At 39.3% G+C, this 19352-nt stretch overlaps 1 pseudogene; it reads left to right on the top strand.

The window, feature by feature from the left end:
* Window positions 1-10091: 10091 nt before the first annotated feature.
* On the top strand, window positions 10092-10433 carry LOC148121798 (Ig kappa chain V-V region L6 pseudogene; annotated as a pseudogene).
* The last annotated feature ends 8919 nt before the right edge of the window (window positions 10434-19352 follow it).

The following is a 19352-nucleotide window of genomic DNA, read 5'->3' as shown; positions in this document are numbered from 1 at the left end:
GGGACACAATAAAAAAACCAAATCTAAGAATAATAGGGATCGAAGGAGGAGAAGAACTGCAGATCAAAGGACCAGAAAATATATTCAACAAAATTATAGAAGAAAACTTTCCCAACATAAAGAATGATATACCTATGAAGGTTCAAGAAGCATACAGAACACCGAATAGACTTGATAAAAAAAAATCCCCTCGCCATATAATAATCAAAACACAAAACATACAGATTAAAGAAAGAATATTAAGAGCTGCAAAGGAAAAAGGTCAAGTAACTTATAAAGGTAAACCTATCAGACTTATACCGGACTTTACTATGGAAACCATGAAAGCCAGAAGGTCCTGGATAGAGGTACTGCAGAAACTAAGAGACCATGGATGCAAACCCAGACTACTATACCCAGCCAAGCTATTGTTCACTATCAATGGAGAAAACAAAATATTCCAGGATAAAAACAAATTTAAACAATTCGTAGCCACAAACCCAGCCTTACTGAAAGTAATAGAAGGAAAATCGCAACTCAAGGAATCCAACATTGCCAACATTACCTACAATAACTCAGACATCTAGCGACCCTTCATGAGCTTAACTCAAAAAAGGGACACATACAAACTCTATTAAACAAATAAACAAAAAAAATAATAACCGGAGTCAACAACCACTGGTCATTAATATCACTTAATATTAATGGACTCAATTCACCTATAAAAAGGCACAGACTAAGAGATTGGATACAAAAACAGGATCCAACATTCTGCTGTTTACAAGAAACACACCTCAACCACAAAGATAGACATCTACTCAGAGTAAAGGGCTGGAAAAAGCTTTTTCAAGAAAAAGGACCTAAGAAACAAGCAGGTGTGGCCATTTTAATTTCCAACAAAATTGACTTCAAATTAAAATCAATCAGAAGAGATGGAGATGGACATTTTATACTCATAACAGGAACAATTCATCAGGAGGAAGTCTCAATCCTGAATATATACGCCCCTAATATAAAGCCTCTTACTTATGTAAAAGAAACACTTCTAGAACTCAAGGCAGTCATCAAAACACACACACTAATAGTTGGAGACTTCAACACTCCTCTCTCACCAATGGACAGGTCAATCAGACAGAACCCTAACAGAGAAATAAGAGAATTATTGGAGGTATTGAATCAAATGGACTTAACAGACATCTATAGAACGTGCCACCCAAATAGGAAAGAATATACCTTCTTCTCTGCAGCTCATGGAATCTTCTCGAAAATTGACCACATACTGGGTAACAAGGAAAACTTCCACAGATACAAAAAAATATTAGTAACCACCTGTGTCTTGTCAGACCACCATGGATTAAAGTTAGAATTCAACAACAATGCTACCCCCAGGAAGTCAACAAACTCATGGAAGTTGAACAATCAACTACTAAATCACCCCTGGGTCAAGGAAGAAAGAAAGAGAGAAATTAAAGTCTTCCTTGAATTTAATGAAAATAAAGACACAACATACGCAAACCTATAGGACACTATGAAAGCAGTGCTAAGAGGAAAGTTCATAGCACTAAGTGCCCATTTAAAGAAAACGGAGAAAGCACACATTGGAGACTTAACAGCACACTTGAAAGCTCTCGAAAAAAAAGAAGTTGATTCACCCAGGAGGAGTAGAAGACTGGAAATAATCAAATTGAGGGCTGAAATCAACAAAATAGAAACAGAGAAAACAATCCAAAGAATCAATGAATCAAAAAGCTGGTTCTTGCAGAAAATCAACAAGATCGACAAACCCCTATCCAAATTAATCAAAGGGCAGAGAGAGAACATGCAAATTAATAAGATCAGAAATGAAAAAGGGGACATAACCATAGACACAGAGGAAATTCAGAGAATCATTAGATCTTACTACGAAAATTTATATTCCACAAAGTTGGAAAATGTACAAGAAATGGAGATTTTTTTAGATAAGTACCATATACCAAAGTTGAACCAAGACCAGGTGAACAATCTAAACAGACCTGATAGTCGTGAAGAATTAGAAGGTGTTATTAAAAATCTCCCTACCAAAAAAAGCCCAAGACCAGATGGTTTCAATGCAGAATTCTACCAGAACTTCCAGGAAGAGCTAATACCTATACTCCTTAATGTATTTCACAATATAGAAACAGAAGAATCATTGCCAAACTCTTTTTATGAGGCTACAGTTACCCTGATACCAAAACCACACAAAGACATGACCAAGAAAGAGAATTACAGACCAATCTGACTCATGAACATTGACGCAAAAATACTCAATAAAATACTGGCAAACCGAATCCAAGAATACATTAGAAAAATTATCCATTATGATCTAGTGGGCTTCATCCCAGAGATGCAGGGCTGGTTCAACATACGCAAATCTATCAATGTAATCCATCATATAAATAAACTGAAAGAAAAAAAAAACATATGATCATTTCATTGGATGCTGAACAAGCATTTGATAAAATTCAACACCCCTTTATGATAAAGGTGTTGGAGAGACTGGGGATACAAGGATTATACCTAAATATAATAAAAGCAATATACAGCAAGCCGTCAGCTAACATCAAATTGAATGGAGAGAAATTCAAAGCCTTTCCTCTAAAATCAGAAACACGACAAGGCTGTCCACTCTCACCATACCTCTTCAAATAGTGCTTGAAGTTCTAGCAATAGCAATAAGACAACATAAGGGGATCAAGGGGATACGAATTGGAAAGGATGAAGTTAAACTTTCGTTATTTGCAGATGATATGATAGTGTACATAAGCGACCCCAAAACCTCTACCAAAGAACTCCTACAATTGATAAACACCTTTAGTAATGTGGCAGGATACAAGATCAACTCCAAAAAATTGGTAGCCCTCCTATACACAAAGGATAAAGAAGCAGACAGGGAAATCAGAGAAACATCACCTTTCATGATAGCCACAAATAGCATAAAGTATCTTGGGGTAACTCTAACCAAGGAAGTGAATGACCTATTTGATAAGAACTTTAAATCTTTGAAGAAAGAAATTGAGGAGGTTACCAGAAAATGGAAAGACCTCCCCTGCTCTTGGATTGGGAGAATCAACATAGTAAAAATGGCAATTCTACCAAAAGCAATCTATAGATTCAATGCAATTCCCATCAAAATCCCATCAAACTTCTTCACAGACCTAGAGAGAACAATAATCAAGTTTATATGGAAAAACAAAAAACTCAGGATAGCCAAAACAATCTTATACAATAAAGGAACTTCTGGAGGCATTACCATCCCTGACTTCAAACTCTATTACAGAGCAACAGTATTGAAAACAGCTTGGTATTGGCATAACAACAGAGAAGTCGACCTATGGAATGGAATAGAATACCCGGGTATTAACCCACAAACGTATGAACACCTGATTTTTGGCAAGGAAGCTAAAGCTATACAATGGAAGAAGGATAGCATCTTTAACAAATGGTGCTGGCATAACTGGATGTCAACCTGTAGAAGAATGAAAATAGATCCATATCTATCACCATGCACAAAACTCAGGTCCAAATGGATTAAAGACATCAACATTAATCCGACCACTTTGAACTTGATAGAAGAGAAAGTAGGAAGTAGTCTACAAGACATAGGCACAGGAGACCACTTCCTAAGCAGAACCCCAGGAGCGCAGACAATAAGAGAAACAATAAATAAATGGGACCTACTGAAACTGAGAAGCTTCTGTAAAGCAAAGGACACTGTCAGTAAGACAAAAAGGCTACCTTCTGACTGGGAGAAGATCTTCACAAACCCCTCAACAGACAAAGGTCTGATCTCCAAAATATACAAACAACTCAAGAAACTAGACACTAAAACTCTAATTAACCCAATTAAAAAATGGGGTACTGAACTGAACAGAGAATTCACAACAGATGAACTTCGAATGGTTAAAAAGCATTTAAGGTCATGCTCAACCTCCTTAGTGATCAGGGAAATGCAAATCAAAACAACTTTGAGGTATCATCTTACACCTGTCAGAATAGCCAAACTCAAAAACACCAATGATAGCCTATGCTGGAGAGGATGTGGAATGAGGATGTCCTGTGCTCGTCCTCACCTTCAAGAACCACGCGGGACACAGGATCCTTCTGCAGAAATGCTTTAATCCTCTTGGGAGCTAGAGCATAAGCCACATGGCGGAGACCCAGATATGAAGGAAGCCATCCCTTATATATGAAACAGACCCTGCTTTGGGACATGTCACTTTTGAATTGGTCAATTGTCCATAATCCCAGGTGAATGCCTCGGGAGTAGGCGGGGACAGTAGTGGAAAAATACCAACACGTGTGCGTTCACCTGGCGGTGAAGCCAGATGTCAGCACCATCTTGATGATGGAGAATGTGGCTGCGGCCTTCTACATCTCCCCCTAAATTTACTTCTTTGCAGAAAGGCAACTCCCTCAGAGGGTAAAGATAGAGGTCGCACTACCCAAAATGAAAACATTAAAATGGGCTTACACGGAATCTGCCCCTAGGCTCATGACACCTGGAACTTATCTGGCCTGCCCTCTGCCATTTTTCTGGGAAAGGGGAATATACGGCAGGAAAGCCTTATGCAGGGCAACTTATCTCTCAGAGAGGGCCATTCTCTGTGCGATGCTTTTCAGCTCAACAACCTTCAGGGCTAGCTAAGCCAAGCACTTCACCCTGTGCCATGGACTACAGTCCTAGGGGTGCAGGAGCTGGTTGGCTTAAACCTTACTGCTTTAACATAGATAACCACATATAAGCAGAGGCTCCCTATTCCAGGGCAGCCAGCGGTGGTGCAGATAACCACTTTGTCCCTATGGCTTTGGGATTTGAGTCAGCAGACCATCCAGAGGAGAAACACTATTCCATAGCGTAGGACCGTTCCAAAACATTTCCACCCCCACCCATTCTTTGAAGTAGGGGATGAAGGACACGACCCAGGACTGGAATCCTTCAGCCAGGCTTATATCCACTCGCGTGGAGTTGATTGTCATGATGGACCATCTCAAGGAGGACAGCAAATCATCAAAATTCTCCTGCAAGATACAAAGACAATTCTCGGGACAAGTTAGCCACTTTTATAAAGTTCTCATATGGTACACTGGTCACACATAAGGCTGGAGTTTTCCATTCACAGCCCAATTGGACAAGCTGCCATAAGATATCCACCTGTTCTTTATTCTACCTCTAATAGATGGGATCTATTAGAGGGATACCATTTTATACCAGTCAGATTAGCTAAAGTCAAAAACACCAATGATAGCCTATGCTGGAGAGGATGTGGAGAGAGGGGAACACTCATCCATTGTTGGATGGAATGCAAACTTGTGCAGCCACTGTGGAAATCAGTGTGGCAGTTTCTCAGGAAACTGGGAGTCAGCCTCCCTCAGGACCCAGCAATTCCATTCTTGGGAATATACCCAAGAGATACCCTAACATACTACAAAAGCATTTGTTCAACTATGTTCATAGCAGCACTATTTGTAATAGCCAGAACCTAGAAACAACCTAGGTGCCCCTCAATAGAAGAATGGTTAAAAAAGGTGTGGGACATATATACATTAGAGTTTTACTCAGCGGTAAAAAACAATGACATCTTGACTTTTGCATGCAAATGGATGGAAATAGAAAACGCTTTACTGAGTGAGGTAAGCCAGACCCAAAAAGAGGAATATGGTATGTATTCACTCATAAGTGAATTCTAACAGTAATTAAAGGTCTTTGAGCCTATTATTCGTGATCCTAGAGAAGCTAAATAAGAAGGTGAACCTGACGAAAATCATGTAGCTATCCTCCTGGAGATTGGAAATAGACAAGAGTGCCAGGTAACCTCGGGTGCATGGGGGGATGGGGGGCTGTTGGAAGGGGAGAGGGTTAGAGAGACGGGAGTAGGGAAGGAATGGGGAAAGATCAGGGGACTGGGATGGGGGGAGGGAGAATGGATAGATATTGGATCACGGAAGTATATACCTCAACTAAGGGAATCATTTTACGGTTTACAAGAGACTTGAGTATAAAGGGGATCCCAGGTCCAAGGAGAGATCCCCAGATTGTTCTCTGGACAGAGGAGAGGGTGCCTGAACCGGCCTTGGCCCACAACCATACTGATGAACATTTTGCATATCACCATAGAATCCTCATCTGGCGATGGAGGGAGATGGAGGCGGAGACCCACGTTGAAACACTGGACCTAGCTCCCTAGGTCCAAATGAGAGGCAGAAGGAAGGAGAACATGAACAAAGAGGGCAAGAGCAGAGGAAACCTTCATCAGAAGTTGGATGGCGATACAGACGGAGACCCATATTGGAGCACCGGACGGAACCCTCCACGGTCCAAATGAGGAGCAGAAGGATGAGAAAATGAAAAAAGAAATCAGAACTGCGATGGGCGCCATCACCCACTGATACAAGGGGACGGATCTAATGAGAGTTCACCAAGGCCAGCTGGACTGGAACTGAATGAGCACGTGATCTAACCAGATTCTCTGAATGTGGCCGGATTCCCTGGATATGGCGGGCCTGGAGTCTTTCTGAAAAGCTATTGACAATGACACTGGGACTTGTTTCCTCTGCATATACTGGATTTTTGGGATCCAGTCTGTTTGGATACTCACCTTCCTGGACCTGGAGGGAGGGGGGAGGAACTTGAACTTCCTACAGGGCAGGAAACCCTGACTACTCTTAGGGATGGAGAGGGAGGAGGAGAGGGAGTGGGGGAAGTGGGAAGGTGTTGGGAGGAGTGGCAGAAATGGAAACTTTTATAATTTAATAAATTTTAAAAAAACAAACAAACAAAAAAAGAAAATCTGTCAATGAAATCCACCATATAAACAAACTGAAAAAAAAAAACCACGTGATCATCTCATTAGGTGCTTAAAAATCCTTTGACAAAATACAACATCCCTCCATGGTAAACATAATGGAAATAGCAGGGACACAAGGAAGATGCCTAAACATAATAAATCCAGTATACAGCATACCAATAGCCAAATTAAACTAAATGGAGAGAAACTGAAAGTGATCCCACTGAAATCATGAACAAGATAAGGTTTTTCACTCTCTACACATCTATTCAATGTAGTTCTTGAGGCCCTAGCTATAGCAATAAGACAACAAAAAGAGATAAAGGGGATATAAATCAGAAAAGGAGAAATCAAACTCTCACTATTTGCTGATGATTATGATATTTTACATAAGTGACAACAAAAGTTCTACCAAGGAATTTCTACAACTCATAAACACCTTCAGTAATGTAGCAGGATACAAGATTAAGTTGAAAAAAATTAGTAGCCCTCCTTTATATAAATAATAAATGGACTGAGAAAGAAATAAGAGAAAACATCAACCTTTACAGTAGTCACAAATAATACGAAATATCTTGGAGTAACTCTAACCAAACAAGTGGAAGACCTGTATGACAAAAACTTTAAATCTTTGAAGAAAGAAATTGAAAAAGACATCAGAATATGAAAAGGTTTCCTATGCTCTTTGTTAGCTAGAATTAACATTGTAAAAATGGCAATCTTATCACAAGAAATGTATAAATTCAATGCAATGTCCATCAAAATTCCAGAAAAATTCTTCACATAACTTGAAAGAACAATACTCAACTTCACAAGGAAAAGCAAAAACCCAGGATAGCCAAAACAATACTGTACAACAAAGGAACTTCTGAAGGCATCACAACACTCGACTTTAAATTCTACTCCAGAGGTATAGTGCTGAAAATAGCCTGGTATTGGCATAAAAACAAACAGGAGGACCAATGAAGATGAATCAAAGACCTGGATATCAATCCCCACACCTAAAAACACATGATTTTTGACAAAGAAGCAAAAAATATCAAATGCAAAAAGAAAGCATATCCAACAAATGGTGGTGGCATAATTAAATATTATCATGTAGTAGAATGAAACTAGATCCCTATCTATTGCTGTGCACAAAACTCATGTCCAAGTGGATCAAAGACCTCAACATAAAACCAACCACACTGAACCTCATAAAAGAGAAAGTGGGAAGTACACTTGAATGCATTGGCACAGGAGATCACTTCCTTAATATAACCCCAGTAGCACAGACACCAAGAAAGACAATTAATAAATGTGACCCCCTGATTCTGAGAAACTTTTGTAAAGCAAAGAAAATGATCAAGGAGACAAAATGGCAGCCTACAGAATGGGAAAGGTCTTCACCAACCTTACATCAGACAGAGGGTGATCTCCAAAATATGCAAAGACTCAAGAAATTGGTCATCCAAAGAACAAATAATACAATAAAAAGTGGGATACATACCTAAACAGAAAAGTCTCAATAGTTGCATCTAAAATGACTGAAAGACATTTGAAGAAATGATCAAAATCCTTAGGCATTAGAGCAATGCAAATCAAAACAACTCTGATTTTCCATCTCACACCTGCAAAAATGACAAAGATCAAAAACAGTGATGACCATTTACGTTAGAGAGCTTTTTGGGTAAATGGAACACTCCTCCATTGTTGGTATGAGTACAAACTGGTACAGCTGCTTTGGAAATCACTTTGTTGATTTCTCAGAAAATTACGACACAACCTACCTTAAAACCCAGCAATACCACTTTTAGGTATGTATTCTAAGAAAGTTATGTGACAAGTATATGTTTATAGTAGCATTATTTGTCATAGCCAGAACATGAAAACAACCTCAAAGGCTCTTGACTGAAGAATGGTTAAGGAAAATGTGATACATTTGCACAATGAAGTACTACACAGCAGAAAAACAATAACATCTTGAAATTTGTGTGCAAATGCATGGATCTAGAAAACATCATATTGAATGAGGTACTCAGACCAAAAAAGACAAATATATAATTTTTCAATATACACAAATATTCTCACTCATAAGTGACCTTTAGAGCAAAGAAACAGTAGCCTGCATTTCAGAATTCCAGAGAATCTAGACAACAAAGAGGATCCTAAGAGAGATCCACAATGATCTATTCTACATGGGAGGTAAAAAAAGAAAAGATATCCTGAGTAAATTGGGAGCCTGGGGATCATGAGAAGGGGTAGAAGTGGAGATGAGAGGAAGCAAAGGGTATGAATAAAAATATATACCTCAAGAAAACAATTTTAAAAGAATGAAATATGAAAATTATTATTTGTAAAACACAACAGAGCCATGTGTTGAGTTTAATGCTTTCTTTTATAGTATTAAAATCTAACATAACCAGTCAACCATTTATGGAAGAAATTGTGCGAATAGTATCAATTTGTAGAAAAGAGGAGAAAAATGGAAAAATAATGTACAATGATTTATTCTGTTAGTCTGAAAGTACAGCCATCTTCATGTAGTGTCAGGCCCCCAAGTTATGCACGTTTTTGTGATCAAGGTATAATATGTTTACCTACTAGGTAATTTCTCTATTAAATAGAGAACATTTAATATTTAATTAATAGAGAATATTAAATAGAGAATTTTCCTTAATAAGCATGTTTAAAGCCGTAAGTCTTTTTTTAATATATTAAAATGGTCCTAATAAATTATCCTTTTAATTTCTAGAAATGTCTACTCCAAGCTCACAAACACTTCCCAATGAGAACAGAACCCATCAGAATTGTTTGAGTGAGTTAAAGATTTAATATTCCCTTCTTTGTTTTATATTCCCTTACAAAAAGATATTTGTCTGTATTACTCAAGTATATCTTTGAAATTTATTACTCAAAATAGAGCTTATAAACACTAGAAATATCATGTATACTTTTAAAACTTGAAAAATGTTTAACCTTTAAAGGCATGTATGTGGTCAGAACTTGGTTATCTAGGGACACTGTTCTTGGGCTTAGTTATTGAGAAAGGAAGGCTTGCAGCTGTGCCGAGCACTAACTGGTTCCCAGTTATTTGCATGCACTCACTCCAAAAGCCTTGAAGACTTCTTCAAATACCAGTCACACCCTGTGCAGTTTTCAGTTCAGTCACAACTCAGGGTGGAACATGGGGATCCTTGCTCAACTCCTTGGGTTCCTACTTCTCTGCTTCTCAGGTAAAAAGGGACTAAAATAGGAGTTGTATCCTTACACAGTAATTCTTGTTGACTGGAATTTGGGAGAGGTCCTCTTTTATCATGCTTAACTATGTTGGAATTTATTATGTCTCCGCTCCTATGTACGAGATGTGACATCCAGGTGACACAGTCTCCATCCTCCCTGTCAGCATCTATAGGAGAAAGAGTCACTATCACTTGCAGAACCAGTCAGGATATTAACAGATATTTACGCTGGTTCCAGCATAAGCCAGGGAAAGCTCCTAAGCTCCTGATCTACGGGGCATCCAGCTTGGAAGATGGGGTCCCATCCAGGTTCAGTGGCAGTGGGTCTGGGATAGATTATTCTCTCACTATCAGCAGCCTGGAGTATGAAGACATTGCAACTTATTACTGTCTACAGTATGATGAGTTTCCTCCCACAGTGATATGAGACATAACATAAACCTCCATGGAAGCAGAAGTGAGAGGCTGGACTGCCCCAGCTGTTTCTCCTTATGAGTCACGTATTGAAATCGTTTCTCAGATTTCACAGAAGTTTTTATAAAGCTCACATGGGGTACTTTGTTTTGGTAGAAGAGGCCTAATGGTCCTGTGTGTACCCTAAGTATCTTTCTTGTTATGCACCTCCAGCATTAGAGAGTACCAATACCTTTTCTGCCTTAACAGAGTATTTTTTTGTGAGAAGTCTGAGTTTTTTTAATGTTATAGCTTGATAAATTTTACTAAATTTAATCATAATAGATACAGTAGGGAATCAAAATATCATACAATTGGAAAAAGTAACAGTTATGTCACAAAACACAAAATATCAATATTTATCATGAAAATTTTATAAAAGCAATCCAGCATTCTAGAGGAAAGAATGAGCACACCGTCATTTTATCTTCTGTTGATGTTTATCTGAGCAGAAGAGGAATGAATACATTTGCCTATTTTCCCTGTGAGTAACCCACAATGTGTATTTCATTAAAATCTTGTTGTAATACTGTGCATTATTTTGTGAGCTATTTATTATTGTGTGTGCGCATGACGTGTGTGTGTATAAGTTTGCATGCTATTGTAAGTATATGGTAGTCAGAGAAAACTTTGTGAAGTCATCTTTCTCCACCACCTTGGGTGGTGGTCCTGGGGCTGTAAGTGATATCACCAGGTTTGTGTGGCAAGTGTCTTTAACCATCGATTACACCAGTTCTCTCATGATATTCTTAAAATGAAAATTATGAGAAGAATCTATTTTATAAGGCTGTTATGTGAGTGAATAAATTACTTAGTGTGCCTAGAATGTCATAGGATGCACATACATGTGAATTCTCATTGTTGGTATTAGAAAAATCATGGATTGATCATAAAAGGTAGATATTATTTTAAAGTATCACATAAAAAAGAATTAAGAAAGAACTTAGTTTGTACAGATAAGAACAGAAAAGTATCCGAGAAGAGAAGAGAATGATCCCTAGTAGGATTTTTCCCCAAGTGAAATGATTAAGCCCATTGTCATAGATTTAATGTGCCAGTGTTTTTGCTACCACTGTCGTACTAAGTTCACATAACCATCCTACAACTGTTCTCAGAAGAACAGAATGTTCAAATGACAAAGCACATTATCCAACTCCTTCGGCCAATTCTCAGTCAGCCCCCATGTCAGCCACATTCAGAGAATCCGGTTTGATCACATGCTCCTTCAGTCCCAGTCCAGCTGGCCTTGGTGAGCTCTCATTCAATCAGTCCACTTGTATCAGTGGGCAAATGCACCATTCGCGGTCCTGACTTCCTTTTTCGTGTTCTCCTTCCTTCTGCTCTTCATTTGGACCTTGGGGGCTCAATCCAGTGCTCCAATGTGGGTCTCCGTCTCTATCTCCATCCATCTTCGGATGAAGGTTCCCTCTGGTTCTGCTTTCCTTGCTCACGATCTCCCTCCCTCTGTTTCTCATTTGGACCTAGGGAGTTAAGTCCAGTGTTCCAATATGTGTCTCTGTCTCTATCTCCATCCTTCGCCATATGAAGGTTCTGTGGTGACATGCAAAATATTCATAAGTATGGTTATGGGCCAAGGCCAGTTCAGGCACTCTCTCCTCTGCTACCCAGAGAACAATCCAAGGACCTCTCCTTGGGCCTGGGAACCCCTCCAGAATCAAGTCTCTTCCAAATCCTAAAATGGCTCCCTTAGTTGAGATACAAACTTCCCTGCTCCCATAACCATCCTTCCTACCTCCCCCCCATTCCCCCAAGCCATCCCCAATCCTCCCCCTCTCCCCTCTCCCTAACCATCTCTCCTTACTTCCACCCCCCCCTCCCCGTGCACCCAAGTTTGCCTGGCAATCTTGTCTACTTCTAATATCCAGAAGGATAACTATATGATTTTCTTCAGGTTCACCTTCTTATTTAGCTTCTCTAGGATCACGAATTATAGACTCAAAGACCTTTAACTATGGCTAGAATCCACTTATGAGTGAGTACATACCATATTCCTGTTTTTGCGACTGGGTTACCTCACTCAGTAAAGCGTTTTCTCATTCCATCCATTTGCATGCAAAATTCAAGATGTCATTGTTTTTTACTGCTGAGTAAAACTCTAATGTGTATATGTTCCAGACCTTTTTTAACCCCTCTTATATTGAGGGGCCCCTAGGTTGATTCCAGGCTCTGGCTATTACAAATAGTGCAGCTATGAACAAAGTTGAACAAATACTTTTGTAGTATGATAGGGCATCTCTTGGGTATATTCTCAAGAGTGGAATTGCTGGGTCCTGAGGGAGGTTGACTCCCAGTTTCCTGAGAAACCGCCACACTGATTTCCACAGTGGCTGCACAAGTTTGCATTCCCACCAACAATGGATGAGTGTTTCCCTCATTCCACATCCTCTCCAGAATAGGCTATAATTTGGTGTTTTGAGTTTAGCTATTCTTACAGGTGTAAGATGGTATCTCAAAGTGGTTTTGATTTGCATTTCCATGATCGTTAAGGATGTTGAGCATGACCATAAGTGTCTTTTGGCCATTCGAAGTTCATCTGCTGTGAATTCTCTGTTCAGTTCAGTACCCCATTTTTTAATTGGGTTAATTGGAGTTTTAGTGTCTAGTATCGTGAGTTCTTTGTATATTTTGGAGATCAGACCTTCGTCTGATGCAGGGTTGGTGAAGATCTTCCCCCAGTTTGAAGGTAGCCTTTTTGTCTTACTGACAGTGTCCTTTGCTTTACAGAAGCTTCTCAGTTTCAGGAGGTCCCATTTATTCCTTGATTCTCTTATTGTCTGTGCTACTGGGGTTCTACCTAGGAAGTGGTCTCCTGTGCCAATGTCTTGTAGAGTACTTCCCACTTTCTCCTCTATCAGGTTCAAAGTGGTCAGATTAATGTTGATGTCTTTAATCCATTTGGACTTGAGTTTTGTGCATGGTGATAGATATGGATCTACTTTCATTCTTCTACAGGTTGACATCCAGTTATGCCAGCACCATTTGTTAAAGATGCCTTCCTTCTTCCATTGTATACCTTTAGCTCCCTTGTCGAAAATTAGGTGTTCATAGGTTTGTGGGTTAATATCTGGGTTTTCTATTCGATTCCATAGGTCGACTTCTCTGTTTTTATGCCAATACCAAGCTGTTTTCAATACTGTAGCTCTGTAATAGAGTTTGAAGTCAGGGATGGTAATGCCTTCGGAAGTCCCTTTACTGTATAAGATTGTTTTGGCTATCCTGGGTTTTTTGTTTTGCCATATAAACTTGATTATTGTTCTCTCAAGGTCTGTGAAGAATTTTGATGGGGATTGCATTGAATCTATAGATTGCTTTTGGTAGAATTGCCATTTTTACTATGTTGATTCTCCCAATCCAAGAGCAGTGTGGTCTTTCCATTTTCTGGTTTTTATCCTCCTCAATTTCTTTCTTCAAAGACTTAAAGTTCTTGTCAAATAGGTCTTTCACTTTCTTGGTTAGAGTAACCCCAAGATATTTTATGCTATTTGTGGCTATCGTGAAATGTGATGTTTCTCTAATTTCCCTCTCTGCTTCTTTATCCTTTGTGTATAGGAGGGCAACCGATTTTTTGGAGTTGATCTTGTATCCTGCCACATTACTAAAGGTGTTTATCAGCTGTAGGAGTTCTTTGGTAGAGTTTTGGCGTCGCTTATGTACACTATCATATCGACAGCTAACATCAAATTGAATGGAGAGAAACTCAAAGCCTTTCCACTAAAATTAGGAAAATGACAAGGCTGTCCACTCTCTCCATACCTCTCCATTATAGTGCTTGAAGTTCTAGCAATAGCAATAAGACAACATAAGGGGATAGATTTGCGTATGCTGAACCTGTCCTGTATCTCTGGGATGAAGCCTACTTGATCATAACGGATAATTTTTCTAATGTGTTCTTGGATTCGGCTTGCCAGTATTTTATTGAGAATTTTTGCGTCGATGTTCATGAGTGAGATTGGCCTGTAATTCTCTTTCTTGGTTGTGTCTTTGTGTGGTTTTGGTATGAGAGTAACTGTAGATTCATAAAAAGAGTTTGGCAATGACTCTTCTCTTCCTATATTGTAAAATACATTAAGGAGTATAGGTATTAGCTCTTCCAGGAAGTTCTGGTAGAATTCTGCATTGAAACCATCTGGTCCTGGGCTTTTTTTGGTAGGGAGATTTTTGATAACAGCTTCTAATTCTTTGCTATTAACAGGTCTATTTAGATTGTTCACCTGGTCTTGGTTCAACTTTGGTATATGGTACTTATCTAAAAAAATGTCCATTTCTTTTATATTTTCCAACTTTGTGGCATACAGGCTTTTGTAGTAAGATCTAATGATTCTCTGAATTTCCTCTGTGTCTGTGGTTATGTCCCCCTTTTCATTTCTGATCTTATTAATTTGCATGTTCTCTCTCTGCCGTTTGATTAATTTGGATAGGGGTTTGTCGATCTTGTTGATTTTCTCCAAGAACCAGCTTTTTGTTTCATTGATTCTTTGGATTGTTTTTTGTGTTCTATTTTGTTGATTTCAGACCTCAGTTTGATTATTTCCAGTCTTCTACTCTTCCTGGGTGAATCAACTTCTTTTTTTTCGAGAGCTTTCAAGTGTGCTGTTAAGTCTCCAATGTGTGCTTTCTCCCTTTCATTTAATTGGACACTTAGTGCTATGAACTTTCTTCTTAGCGTTGCTTTCATAGTGTCCTATAGGTTTGAGTATGTTGTGTCTTTATTTTCATTAAATTCAAGGAAGACTTTAATTTCTCTCTTTATTTCTTCCTTGACGCAGGGGTGATTTAGTAGATGACTGTTCAACTTCCATGAGTTTGCTAACTTCCTGGGGGTGGCATTGTTGTTCAATTCTAACTTTAATCCATGGTGATCTGACAAGACACAGGTGGTTACTGATATTTTTATTTGTATCTGTGGAAGTTTGCTTTGTTACTGAGTATGTGGTCAATTTTCGAGAAGGTTCCATGAGCTGCAGAGAAGAAGGTATATTCTTTCCTATTTGAGTGGAATGTTCTATAGATGTCTGTTAAGTCCATTTGATTCAATACCTCCAATAATTCTCTTATTTCTCTGTTAGGTTTCTGTCTGATTGACCTGTCCATTGGTGAGAGAGGAGTGTTGAAGTCTCCTTCTATTAGTGTGTGTGGTTTAATGACTGCCTTGAGTGCTAGAAGAGTTTCTTTTACATATGTGGGTGCCTTTATATTAGGGGCATAGATATTCAGGATTGAGACTTCTTCCTGGTGAATTGTTCCTGTTATGAGTATGAAACGTCCTTCTCCATCTCTTCTGATTGATTTTAGTTTGAAGTCGATTTTGTTAGTATTAGAATGGCCACACCAGCTTGTTTCTTAGGTCCATTTGCTTGCAAAAACTTTTCCCAACCCTTTACTCTGAGTAGATGTCTGTCTTTGTGGTTGAGGTGTGTTTCTTGTAAACAGCAAAATGTTGGATCCTGTTTTCGTATCCAGTCTCTAAGTCTGTGCCTTTTTATAGGTGAATTGATTCCATGATATTAAGTGATATTAATGACCAGTGGTTGTTGACTCCGGTCATTTTTGGGGGGTCGGTGGTAGTAGAGTGTATGTGTTTTCCTTCTTTGAGTTGTGCTTGTGAATGGTCGCGAGATGTCTGAGTTATTGTAGGCAGTGTTGGGAATGTTGGATCCCTTGGGTTGTGATTTTCCTTCTAATATTCTCTGTAGGGCTGGATTACTAGCTTCATATTTTTTAAATTTGTTTTTATCCTGGAATATTTTTTTTCTCCGTTGACAGTGAACAATAGCTTGGCTGGGTATAGTAGTCTGGGCTTGCATCTATGGTCTCTTAGTTTCTGCAGGACCTCTGGCTTTCATGGTTTCCATAGAGAAGTCTGGTGTAAGTCTGATAGGTTTACCTTTATAAGTTACTTGACCTTTTTCCTTTGCAACTCTTAATATCCTTTCTTTAATCTGAATGCTTTGTGTTCTGATTATTATATGGCGAGGGGATGTTTTTTTCTGATCCAGTCTATTCAGTGTTCTGTATGCTTCTTGAACCTTCATAGGAATATCGTTCTTCAGGTTGGGAAAGTTTTCTTCTATAACTTTGTTGAATCTATTTTCTGGACCTTTGATCTGCAATTCTTCTCCTTCTTCTACCCCTATTATTCTTAGAATTTTTTTATTGTGTCCCAGGTTTCCTGAATGTTTTGTGATGAGAATTTGTTGGATTTGCTGTTTTTTTGGTCAGAGCGTTTATTTTCTCTTTGATGTCTTCATAATCTGTGATTCGTTCTTGTATCTCTTGTATTCTATTGGTTATGCTTGTTCCTGAAGTCTCTGTTTTTTTACCTAGATTTTCCATATTCAGCCAGCCCTCAGTTTGTGTTTTCTTCATTGCCTCCATTTCAGTTTTCAATTCTTGAACTGATTCCATTACCTGTTTGATTGTTTTTTCTTGGTTTCCTAGGGTATCGTTTACAAATTTACTCATTTCTTCAAACTTTTTGTTATATTTCTCTTCCATTTCTTTGGTCATTTCTTCAATCTTTTTGCTATATTTCTCTTCTATTTCTTTATGTGAGTTATTCATACCCTGTTTAAGAGACTCTATTGGTTTCATAATGACACAGTTTTCTACTTCTTCCGGAATAGGGCGTTCAAGTCCTTCTGTTGTAAGTTCGCTGGGATCTGGTGTGTTCATGTTGTTTTTCAGATTTTTGAAGTTATTCTTGTCTTGGCACCTGCCCATCTCTTCCTTCAGATGCTCTCCATGGCTCTTCCCTCCACTGCGTCTTCTGCTACAGTATTAGTGCCCCTTGCTGGCCAGGAATCAGTTTGCCTGCAGTCCTACTTTGCTGCAGGTAGGCTATTAAAACAAAGTAACTTCCTCCCATTTGCACTCACTGCTCTGTCCAGGCAGCGCCCACAGAGGCTGAATTGCATGATTTTATGCCCCGAAAAAGGGAGAGAGGAAGGGAAGGGGTTCCTGGCTGAAAGTGGGGATGGGATAGGAGGAGAGAGGGTTTAGCTGGGGGAAGATGCCCCTTCAGAATACCCAGGGAGATAAGGATGGCGGGAAAATTGTGTGTTCCCTTACCGGGCTTGTGTGGTGGATCAGGAACACACTTACCCCTCCATTGTATCTTCTGCTACAGGATCAGTGTCACTTGCTGGTCAGAAATCTCCCTGCCTGCAGTCTTACCTTGCTGCAGGCAGGCTATTAAAACAAAGGAACTCCCTCCCATTTGCACTCACCACCCTGTCCTGGCGGTGTCCACACAGGCTGAGTTGGAGGATTTTATGCCCCAAAAAAGGGAGAGAGGAAGGGAAAGGGTTCCTGGCTGAAAACGGGGATGGAGTAGGAGTGAGAAGTCTGAGTTTTATCCGTGTGAACTCTTATAAAGCAGTGGAAACTCCTGTCGATATTGCATAACACATTATCTAAATTCAGAAAATTAGTTTCTAAGTGCCAGTATTTAAACAGTTGAAAAATATTACTGAGAGAAGTTAACAGTAGAATAGATTCCAGGTGTTCTTACAAAGGCTAGAACTACAGTTTTAGAGAAAGTAAAGGCTATCTAACCAAGGTTTTCTGCTCTGTCTTAAAATTCTGACAGTGGGTGTTGAAATGCTCAGGTGTCTGTGCATTTCACAGAGAATTCTTATGGCTCTTATGTCCTTAAGTAGCTTACAAAAATTAAATAACTTTGAACTACAGTCATATGCATTTTATATCTATTGCATGAAGTTGGATATAGATTTGCCTATATGATATCTTAAAAGTTGTAAAGGGTTGTGTTAAATGTGCTCCCTGATGGGGAATTTCCCTCTGTATGCTATTAATATATTATATTACTATGGCTAATAAAGATTATGCTTTAGTCTATGGTAGGGCAGAATATAGCCAGGTAGGAAATAGATAGATAGATAGATAGATAAATAGATAGATAGATAGATAGATAGATAGATAGATAGATAGATAGATAGTGAGCGCTGAGGGGACCAAAGAGGTTAGTCAGTGGCTACAGGGCTGGACAATCAGAAGTGCATCTCTCTGGGACCTTCCCTGAGGGTCAAAATCAAGGTCCCCCAATTCCCTAAGCTTTTCTGGCCATCCAACGAGATGTGTTCCTGCTGCTAGGATTTTATTATCCCATCTCCACCCTCACCCCAAGCCCACCTTTTCACCTGTGAGGTCCTTGGGACCCTGTGACACAGTCTGCTTCAGTGCTGAGGGGATCTGAGAGGTGAGTCAGTGCCCACAAGCCCAGACAGCTGGATGCTCCACATTGTAGGTCCTTCACAGTAGGCTCGAACCTAGGGACCCCTCCACAACTCCCTAGCTTTTCTTGCCAGCCAACTGGGAGTGTCCCTGCTGCTGTGTTTTCCCTCAACGCACCCTGCCCCCAAGTCTGCCTTTTAGCATGTGTGGTGCTTGGAAACCTACAACAGCCTGCTCCAGGCATGAGGGGTACTGAGAGAAATAAGAACAAGAAAAAGTCTCAAGTACTAAGTCAGTCACAGCAAAGATTGGACCAAGATGCCAAGACTCTGCTGACCTCATTTGAAAGAAGAGATGGGTAGGCGTCAATGCAAGAATTTCTCCAACATCCTGAAAAGGAACAAGGTAACACCAGAATCCAGCAAAAATGCAACAGGAAGAATTGTACATCCTAACCCAGAAGAAGTAGAAGAAAACAACTTTAAATGTAACCATATGAAAATGGATGGAAACCTTTAAAGAGGAAGTGAAAAACTACCTTATAGAAATGGAAAAGAAGGCAAAAAAGTTAGAAGAAATTAATAAATGTCTCAAAGATACCCAAGAAAATCAAGAAAAAACAATAAACAAGTAAAGGAAACAGTTCAATACTTGAAGACCAGAATGGAGGTAATGAAGA

The sequence above is a fragment of the Myodes glareolus genome, chromosome 6 (assembly GCF_982192425.1).
Source record: "Myodes glareolus chromosome 6, mMyoGla1.1, whole genome shotgun sequence".
In the NCBI taxonomy this organism is placed as follows: domain Eukaryota; kingdom Metazoa; phylum Chordata; class Mammalia; order Rodentia; family Cricetidae; genus Myodes; species Myodes glareolus.
This window is presented reverse-complemented; position numbering and strand designations above follow the sequence as displayed.